The 10,350-nt window shown below is 32.3% G+C and overlaps 2 pseudogenes across 1 annotated transcript; both read left to right on the forward strand.

Annotated features, from left to right (window-relative positions):
• The first annotated feature begins 4,385 nt into the window (after positions 1–4,385).
• Positions 4,386–5,374, forward strand: LOC146955614 (NDR1/HIN1-like protein 3 pseudogene; annotated as a pseudogene). Its single transcript, XR_015017104.1, has one exon. The product of XR_015017104.1 is annotated as an NDR1/HIN1-like protein 3 pseudogene (transcript).
• Positions 5,375–9,013: 3,639 nt separating this feature from the next.
• On the forward strand, positions 9,014–9,685 carry LOC146955615 (NDR1/HIN1-like protein 10 pseudogene; annotated as a pseudogene).
• The last annotated feature ends 665 nt before the right edge of the window (positions 9,686–10,350 follow it).

Genomic DNA, 10,350 nt, shown 5'->3' on the forward strand with positions numbered 1-10,350 from the left:
ATGTTTAGAGTCATACCCATGGACGGAGCCATCTATATGTGAAGGTGTGCAATGCGCAATTTTGAAATTTTCGCAGTAATTATAGTTTATTTATATTATGAATACCGTGACATTTTAATCTTGCACCTGGATCAAGACACTCTCACATCAAAATTGTTGCAGACCCGCATCCCTCTAATATTGGTCACTAACTTGTTAGATTTTTCTATAGATGCATCTTATTTTTTACTTTATGCTAACGGGTGCCCCATCTTGGAGTACCAGTTCAGAAAATAAGTATGGTAAGAGTTTTTTAAAACTAATGTATCAAGTATTTAAAAATATAAAAAAAAATGTTTTCAATGTAAAATTTACATATTTTGTTTTCTTAAGTAGTATCCTCGAGACACTAGTTAACCTAACATTTTTTTAAAGATATAATAATTGATATAAATACTCTTAACCGTCAACGGTGTCAATGAAAAAGAGAAAGTGTGGCTAGATGTGACTTGTAAGCATTAGAGCAATACAATTGTGAGACAACAAAGAATTGAAAAAATTAAAAGAAAACGACAAATAAATGGTAAAACAAATAAACCACAATAAAAGGTGGGCCATTTTCAACTTTTCAATCAAATATTGGTGTTGCTCAACCTTTCCATCCATTTGTGTGAGAAATGCTTTTTAATGTGGGCCCCATTGAATCATTTCTTTCCTTCACCTTTTTGAAGTCTTCCAAACATAATAGAGAAGTGTTTCGTGTTGAAGCAAAATCCCTAATGAATTTTAAAAATAACAAACTTTGAAGATTCATAAATTAATGGATTTTGATTAATTTCTTGATATTTAGTTTATGTTCTTGAGTGTTTAACTAAGACATGAATAAATTACAAATCAATCTAAGAAGCAAGCAATCAAAGGACATTACAACTTTTGAACTCAGACAAAGTTCAGAAAGTTGGACATAGCTCAGAATGTTCTACAGAGTTAAGAAGGTTGTTCCTTTGAACATCAAGAACAAGCCCATAAATTCAAGAACATTATGAATAACATGCAAGGTTTAAATTTATGGTTGTTATTTGAAATTAGGCTTAATTACACTTTTGATCCTCATATTTTGACCAGCTCACGAAAATGGTCATGCCTATTTCAAATCGTACAAAACCGTCCCTAAACTATCATGTTTTTTACAGTTTTAGTCCTATACCCCATATTTTCAACTCCAGAAACGCACAAAAATGACAGTTTTAGTCCTACCAACTTTGCTCAACCATGAAATAAACAATGAGTAAAACATCTGGGTACAAGGAATCTACTTAATTCAGCACGTTAACAAAAAAAATCCTAATTTCTAAGACCCTAATTTCAGGCAACATGTTTTAGAAATTATGTGAACCATGATATAGGTTCACATATTCCTCCATCGTTAGAGATGACTAATCTCCGTCAGGAATCAATGGGGCACAAAAGGTGGGTTCTTCCCTTTCGATCAATTTTTTTTTCCTTATACGCATGGGCCACGAAACAAACCCATGACCACATGTTTAAAGGGACCCAAAACTCTTACCACTTTTACTAATTCATTATTGATTTAGTTACATTTTTTATTCTTGCATTGGACATTTATCTCACCATTTATATTTATTTTTAGGGTTAATAGGCTTTTACCCCCCTGTAATATAGGTGACTTTTGGTTTTGCCCCCTAGGAATTTTTTTTTTTAGATTCCGTCCTCGTAAAATTAAGATTCTTTGGTTTTGCCCCCTGACTCCAATGAGTCAGCAGAATCTCCTATGTGGCACGCTGCGTCAGCAGATTCTGCTGACGTGGCGCGCTGACTGTATAATTATTTTTATTTTTTATTTTTTTAATGGGGTACACGTGGCATTTTTTTTTTTAAATATTTAAAAAATTGAAAAATTAATAAAAAAATATAAAAAAATTGAAAAATTAATAAAAAAAATTAAAAAATTCTGTAAAAATGAAAAATTAATAAAAAATTGAAAAAAAAATTAAAAAATTCTGGAAAAATGAAAAATTAATTAAAAAATCGAAAAATTAATTAAAAAATTCTGGAAAAATGAAAAATTAATAAAAAAATTGAAAAAAAATAATAAAAAATTCTGGAAAATTGAAAAATTAATAAAAAAATTGAAAAAAATATTAAAAAATTCTGGAAAATTGAAAAATTAATAAAAAAATTAAAAATTCTTGAAAATCGAAAAATTAATAAAAAATCTGGAAAAAATGAAAAATTAATAAAAAACTGTAAAAATTTTAAAATTCTGGAAAAATTAATAATAATAAAAAATGATTAAAAAAATAAAATAATCTAATAAAATGAAAAATAATGAAAAAATTTTGGAAAATAAAAATTTCTGGAAAATATTTAAAAAAATTCGAAATTTTCAAAAAAAATTAAAAAGATTAATCATTTTTAAAAAAAATGAAATTTTTGAAATTTTCATTCGTATTTTTCGAAATTTTGATTAGTATATATGCATTCATCACTTTAAAATTTAGTTTTGTATGGTTGTATTAGGTCCAGTTTAAATTTGAAGACATGCAATTGAAATAAAACGAACCAACATGTCATAACATTAGTGAATGAGAAAGCTAGATTAATAGAGTTCGATATTGCACCCGATAGAAGAAGAACCGGCAAAATTCGAGCAAATACTAATTAGTTGTAATTTTTAAATGGTCGAGAAAAGGGGAAATAATGGGCGATAATAGAACACATGAATCAACGAATGTAGTAGACATTGTTGAAAACAAAATTTCGAAAAATACGAATGAAAAATTCAAAAATTTCATTTTTTTAAAAATGATTAATCTTTTTAATTTTTTTTGAAAATTTCGAATTTTTTTAAATATTTTCAACAATTTTTTCCAGAAATTTTTTATTTTCCAGAATTTTTTCATTATTTTTCTTTTTATTAGATTATTTTTCATTTTTTAATATTTTTTACAATTTTTTATTAATTTTTCATTTTTTCGAGATTTTTTATTAATTTTTCGATTTTCAAGAATTTTTAATTTGTTTATTAATTTTTCAATTTTCCAGAATTTTTTAATATTTTTTTCAATTTTTTTATTAATTTATCAATTTTCCAGAATTTTTTAATATTTTTTTTCATTTTTCCAGAATTTTTTAATTTTTTTTTCAATTTTTTATTAATTTTTCAATTTTCCAGAATTTTTTTAATATTTTTTTCAATTTTTTATTAGTTTTTCATTTTTACAGAATTTTTTAATTTTTTTATTAATTTTTCAATTTTTTAAATATTTTTAAAAAAAAAAAATGCCACGTGTACCCCATTAAAAAAATAAAAAATAAAAATAATTATACAGTCAACGCGCCACGTCAGCAGAATCTGCTGACGCAGCGTGCCACATAGGAGATTCTGCTGACTCATTGGGGTCAGGGGGCAAAACCAAAGAATCTTAATTTTACGAGGACGGAATCTAAAAAAAAAATTTCCTAGGGGGGCAAAACCAAAAGTCACCTATATTACAGAGGGGTAAAAGCCTATTAACCCTTATTTTTAAGATATTATTATAATTGTAATTTTAAATAATTTCAATTTAATATGTTTATACGTGTATTCATGCACACAAATTTATTTACTATCTAATCCGGGCAACGCCGGGGCTCTAAGCTAGTATTATAATTGTAATTTTAAATAATTTCAATTTAATATGTTTATACGTGTATTCATGCACACAAATTTATTTACTATCTAATCCGGCAACGCCGGGGCTCTAAGCTAGTATAGATAATGGAAGGGAGAGTTTAGAGAGAAAACTAATGCCGACTTTTAAAATTCAAAGATTTATCGCTTTCTACTTGATCATGAATAGATTCAAAGAAAAATACTTTATCATCATCAATAAAGATTGGTCCAAGCCAAAGGTCAATAAGGCATGAAATCTAAATTAATTAATTTCATAACCAATATAGGCATGACTTCTTTCTTTCTTTTTTTCTTTGATAAAATATAGGCATGACTTATATCATAAGAAAAAACAAATATAGACATATTTAATGAAAATTTCTTCTTTGCTTTCTTAAACAAAAACAAATAAAAGTAAAAAAGTTACTAAACTTTTCTTAAATAAAACAAAAAATCCTAAAATTTTACCCAAAAATATAATTTGAAATCTGTTCATAAAAACAAATCCAATTTTTATTTCCTTAATAGAAAAAAGTTGGATTCTGTTGAAAATTCTTATCACATAACGCGCTTATTCTATTCCCTTCCAATCCTTCATATTCACACGTTACCGTATCTAGTTACCGCACTAACGTTGCAACTTACCCAAGCAGCACCGAAATTCCAATTATACCCTCAATTCAACTAACCCTATTTTTTAATATAAATTTCCCAATCTTCACTTCACAACCACACAAATAATCACTTCCAAAATTCGAATTTCAATGAAACCTAGTTTTCAAAATTCGAATCGATTCAAATCGAATAATCACTTTTTTCAATTTTCACTTCTCATGGCCGGAAATCAACTCAACGGCGCTTATTACGGCCCATCGATCCCTCCACCACCGCAACCGAAGCCTCGTCGACACCGCAACGACGACGGTTGCGGCATCTGCAGCTGTCTCTGCGGCTGCGTTCGAGGCTGTTGCGGCTGCATTTTCAACTGCATCTTAGGCTTAATCTGCAAAATCATCACCACAATCGTCATCATCCTCGTGATCCTCGGGTTCCTCTTCTGGCTCATTGTTCGACCTAACGTCGTCAAATTCACCGTCAACGATGCAACCCTAACGCAATTCAATTTCAATGAAACCAACACACTTCACTACGATCTCGCTCTTAACGTCACGGTTCGTAACCCTAATCGAAGAGTTGGTATTTACTATGACACCATTGAAACGATGGCGTTTTATAAGGATGTTCAGTTTGCGAATCAAACCTTAGGGAGATTCTTTCAGCATCATAAGAATACGAGTTTTTTGAACCCTGTTTTCAAAGATAAACAAGTTGTTGTTTTGAATGAAGATCAGACTAAGGAGTTTGATAAGGAGAAAATTGATGGGGTTTATGGAATTGATTTTAAGATGGTGATTGAAATGAGGTTTAAATATTGGTTTTTTAAGATTGGACATGCGAAACCTAAGGTTCGTTGTGATTTGAAGGTGCCTTTGAAATCACATAATGGTTCTTCTTTGGGGCATGGTTTTGAAGCTACTGAATGTGATTGGGATTACAAATGGAGATTATGGCATTAGATCTGTTCTTCAGATTTTTGAAATCTTCAATTCTATTGCTTATTTTTTAGGTGATTTTATATTTGTTAGTTTTTGATTGGACCATTGGTGTTATACTCTTTGAGAGTTTTTATGTTATGAAGTTTATAATTTTGAATTTTAATGGTAGTATTTCTTTTATATTACTGATTATTCATTCTTCAATTTCATGTTAGATTGGTTAAACTTTTTGACTTTGAAGCTGTTATTGATTGAGAATTGTGAATGTGAATATAAATTCAAATCAGCTAAAGAGGATTTTCAACTTGTTCTGGGGGAGGGATTATACATCCCATACCCAGTGTGTTTTTGTTGTATAGAAATAATGTATAGAAAACATACGAAGTAAGGACATTCATCAGATTAGGTGTGTTCCATTGTTTGACACCAACACGACACTGACACTATGACGTTTTCTTAAATTATTATCTCTGTCGGTGTATCCATGTGTCTGTTTCTTTGTCTGTGTTTCATATTTGAAAACCACACATGTGTTTGGTATGGCGTCACTTTAGTGAAATCATGGTAGAAAACTCCGTCATCGTGATAGCTAAGAATTTCAGCCTCTCTCCTTTGGAGACCATGGCTTGTTGAGATGTGCTTTTTGACAGAAAATTGTGTCACCATGAAAGCTAAGAATTTCAGCTTCTCTCTTTACACAGCCATGGCTTGTTGAGACTCGCCTGTGACATTTTCTCCGCCAAGTACGAAACCAAATAGATGCTAAACTTCAGTTTATTCTTCTTGAAAAGATGTTATTAGCATGTAAAAGCAGAGTTGGTTTGGTTTGGTTTGGTTGAAAAAATAAATGGTAAGGTTAGGTTTGGGATATGGAGTTGTTAAACGTTTTTTTAATCAGGAATTTGGGTAAGCAAAATTCATCCCTTACAACTTTCCACAAACAATTACAGATTCAATTTTAACCAAAACAAAAATATCATGTTACAAATTACGTAGAGTGCTGGCTTAACAATCATTGAGGTCTAAAGTAATGTATTTTTAAAGCTATGTCTATTTGAAGTTTAAAGATACCAATGGTCAATCAACTCAAATTCACTATCCTTCAAAAAATCAACTCAAATTCACTAATAAAATTACCAAAACAATTAATATCTTCACCCTAAGTACACCCCTCTCCTTTACGTTTTGCAACAGATCTTGCATAATAGTCTGCACACACGCAACATTTCAACTTTTAACTTCCTCCGTTACTCAATCTACCCTTTACTATCACAAGGCGATAAACATTAGCAGCAATTATATTTTGTCTCCTCTAAAAATATATATTATATTGTCTTTATTTTATTTCAAAAACAGGACCCCGAACAAAGATAAGATCATTGCGGGAGCTCCACAAAAGCCACATAACATGTCAAATAAGACTCAAACCTAACCTCCTCTTTTTACCACTCTCTAGCCCCAAGATATATAACAAAAAAGAAGATGAACATCCCTATTCTCATTCCAAATTGGGAGGGTTTTGACACACAAAAATAAATGAGACACCAACTCCCTACAACCAACACAAAAACTACACCTTAAATCCCTTAAATCCTTATGAAAAATCACTTTGCGCCTAAGACGGTTGTTTCAGGTAGGAATCCTATTATGAAGAAGATTCCACGAAAACACAACCACCTTTGATGGAGCCCACATTTTCTAAACCAAAGACAATGTCCTACCAAGCTCGGTAGAAATGACCTCCTCAACTACTCTTTAAACAAGAGCCGTATCAGAAGACTTAGCAGAGAAGTCTTCCCTCCACTCATGTTTCCACCATCAAACATCCAGTCTCTCCTGGAACCCTACCTGAGGTAGCAACTGGAGAAGCTCAGCTACCAATTCCACCTCCCAGAAGAAAAGAGAAAAAAGTAATCGCCTCCATTGTAAAGTCTACCTACCGAAGACCCCTGGATTTTCCCCAAGATGAGGAGACATGGTTAAAGTCCCGTATCTTGCCTTGAGAATATCTTTTCAAATGTCTGGTTCATCAAGCAACAACTTCCACCGCCACTTACCAAGAAAGTCAGATTTACGAAACGAAGATCCTGCACTCCAAGGCCCCCATCATGCTTAGGCTTACACATTATCCCCCACGTAGCCCAATCAATTTTCTTTTTTCACTTCACATAAATACACTTACATTATTTGTAGTGTACCACATCGACACTGCAACATGAGTAGCGTATGAGGACAACACAGATAAATCGTCAGGACCTCGAGGAAAGGGAGGTCCTTCAGCCGCGAAGGGATGTGGGGTTGCCTCATCGTCATCTTCATCCTCATCAGCCAGCGCATCAGCCTCCACATGGTCAATGTCGTAACCCTCAACCGCTTCCTCATACTGCTGCGCATCATAACCACAGTTCGTGGTATCGTGTAGCTGATCCTGATAATTCAAATACTAGGTCGGGTCATCCACCTGTGACTGTGTCGGCTAGGAACTTCCTTCACCATCAATGGGCCTCCGACCTTTTCTCCTCTTAGGCACATGAAGGTTTGCCGCCTCCCTTTCCCGTCAGAGGCTTCTAGTCATCGTCTCTTTACCCAAATTGAGCCTTCTATTTGGGTTCTCAGACATATTTACACAAAAACAAAAGCTAAAATCAATGTAATGCTCATTTAGGCCTTTTAGGCAACAACGTTCACAACTACTGCGTTCATATATAACATCGTAAACTTATCAAAAAAATCAATGTATTTAGGAATAATTAGGCATTTTATGCAACATCATATACAACATTCACAACATAATCTAAACACCATTCACAACCACATAGAACTTAAATATAATCTAAACAACATTCAGAACAACTACATTCATCTATAACATCATAAACCAACCAAAAAATCAATGTAATCATCATTTAGGCATTTTATCAAACACTTTGAGTGCAAAGTATGAAACATAGACTCATTGTGTTAATTGGACAACATTCACAATCACATTGAACTTAAACATAATCTCAACAACATTCACAACAACTATATTCATCTATAACATCATAAACTACACATGCAATCTACCAAAATTTCAATATCAACATTAACCCTAACCACATGCATTCTACCAAAATTAACAAAAATTAACCTACACGAACTAACATTATCATTTAAAATGATTAATACTACTTACTTGTGTCTTTGTCGAAATGGTTTACTTCATTTTCTTCAAACTGGAATTGGAGGAGATTGGATGAAATTTGTAAAGGTTTTGGGTGTTTTCAACTTATGAAGTTAACTGCAATTGATGTTCTGTTAAACTTCAGATCGGCAGTTAACTGCCGTAGGGATTGAGCCGATAGTAGCTAACTACCGATAATAAGTGACCGACGACAGAAAAGTATTGATGGAGTTATTTAGATCATTTTATGGTGTTTCTTAGCATTATTTGAGTGGAAAAAGCAATTTTCTAACCAAATAATTTGCACACCCCTACCCACTACCATCAAGAGAGATCCCCATGCCACAATGCGCTTCTCTCTCTCTCTCTCTCTCTCTCTCTCTCTCTCTCTCTCTCGCTTAACTTCATTATCTTTTCTTTATCATGATCAAATATTTTTATTAACGAATCCCAATATTTTATTCGCTTGTAAATTAGTTCCATGCAAATATTTCTCTTTATATCATGATCATGCCATAAATAATTGATAATTTAATATTTATATATTTTTGTTCAATCAATAGTCATGGTTTCATTTAAAGAATAACTTCCATCGTCTTGTAAATTTGAATGAAATTGTTCTCTTCTCCAAAGAAAATCATGGCCGATATTCAATTCATAGCCAGGGAATGTTGCGAATGCGGCGCATGTCTATGCGGTTGCACGTTGAGATGCTTGTTTTACCTAACATGCAAAATATGCGTGATGCTTGTTTTACCTAACATGCAAAATATGCAATCTTATCATCTTTATAGGAATCTATGCTTTCTTCTTCTGCCTTATCATACACCCTAATGCTGTCAAATTCAATGTAACCGGTGCATCCCTTACTCAATTCAATTTCACCAACAACAACACACTTAACTACAATCTTGCTCTCAATATCACGATCTGAAACCCTAACAGAATAGTTGGTATCTACTACGATAATATCGAAACAATTGCTGCTTCTCAAACCCTAGGAACATTCTTTCAACACCGTAAGGATATACGAGCTTTTTGAGCACTATTTTTACTGCTCAGCAAGTGATTCCTTTGGGTTCAGATCAGATTTTACAGTTCAATAAGGAGAAGAAAGATGGAATTTATGGAATTGATGTGAAGGTTTTTCTTAATTTGAGGTTCAAATTGGGTTCGATTAAGAAGAAAGCGGAACCTAAGGTTCATTGTGATTTGAAGGTTCCTTTGAAATCACTTAATGGTCCTTTGTTGGGTAATGCATTTATATCCATTGATTGTGTTTGGATTTGCAAACGGAGGTTGTTCTGTTAGAACTCATCTTCAATTTTCTTTCTTGGTTCTAGTGTTTTATTTTTACTAGTACTTAAACATGCGTGGAAAGTTAACTATCTTAATGATTAATAATATTTATAAAATTGCAGCACCATATATAAAAATAGAAGCACTATTCCAATCTTGACATAAAATTCACACACACAAACGTGAGCACAAACACATGCCCTAATTGAAGAGTTGGTATCTATTATATAACATCGAAACGTTTGTGTTTTATAAGGATGTTAGGTTTGATTCTCAAACCTTAGGAACATTCTTTCAGTAGGCCACTAACGAGGACAATGTGAATGAACCACTATTAATCTTTTTTTTTTTGGTTACAAGGCAAAAAACAAAAACAAAGAAAACATAAACAAAAAGAAAGAAAGAAGAAAGAAATAAATAAAAAAAAAACATAAGGAACTACTCTCTAGAGTAGAGGATTCCAACTGTGTCCATCCTAATAAGATGCAAGAGATCATCCGGAGGAGAGGCATGGTAGATCAGCTCAGTATCCGAATTAGCTCCAAGTTTAGCAAAGAAGTCAGCACACTGATTTCCCTCTCTAAGAGTATGACAAACAATGACATTATTTTTCCCAATTAAATCCTTAACATCTTGAATCAAGACAGCATAAACATGGTATCTCATTGGTGGCCCGT

Source organism: Medicago sativa, chromosome 1 (assembly GCF_051527215.1).
Source record: "Medicago sativa cultivar Bolivia chromosome 1, Bolivia_mono, whole genome shotgun sequence".
Classification (NCBI taxonomy): Eukaryota; Viridiplantae; Streptophyta; class Magnoliopsida; order Fabales; family Fabaceae; genus Medicago; species Medicago sativa.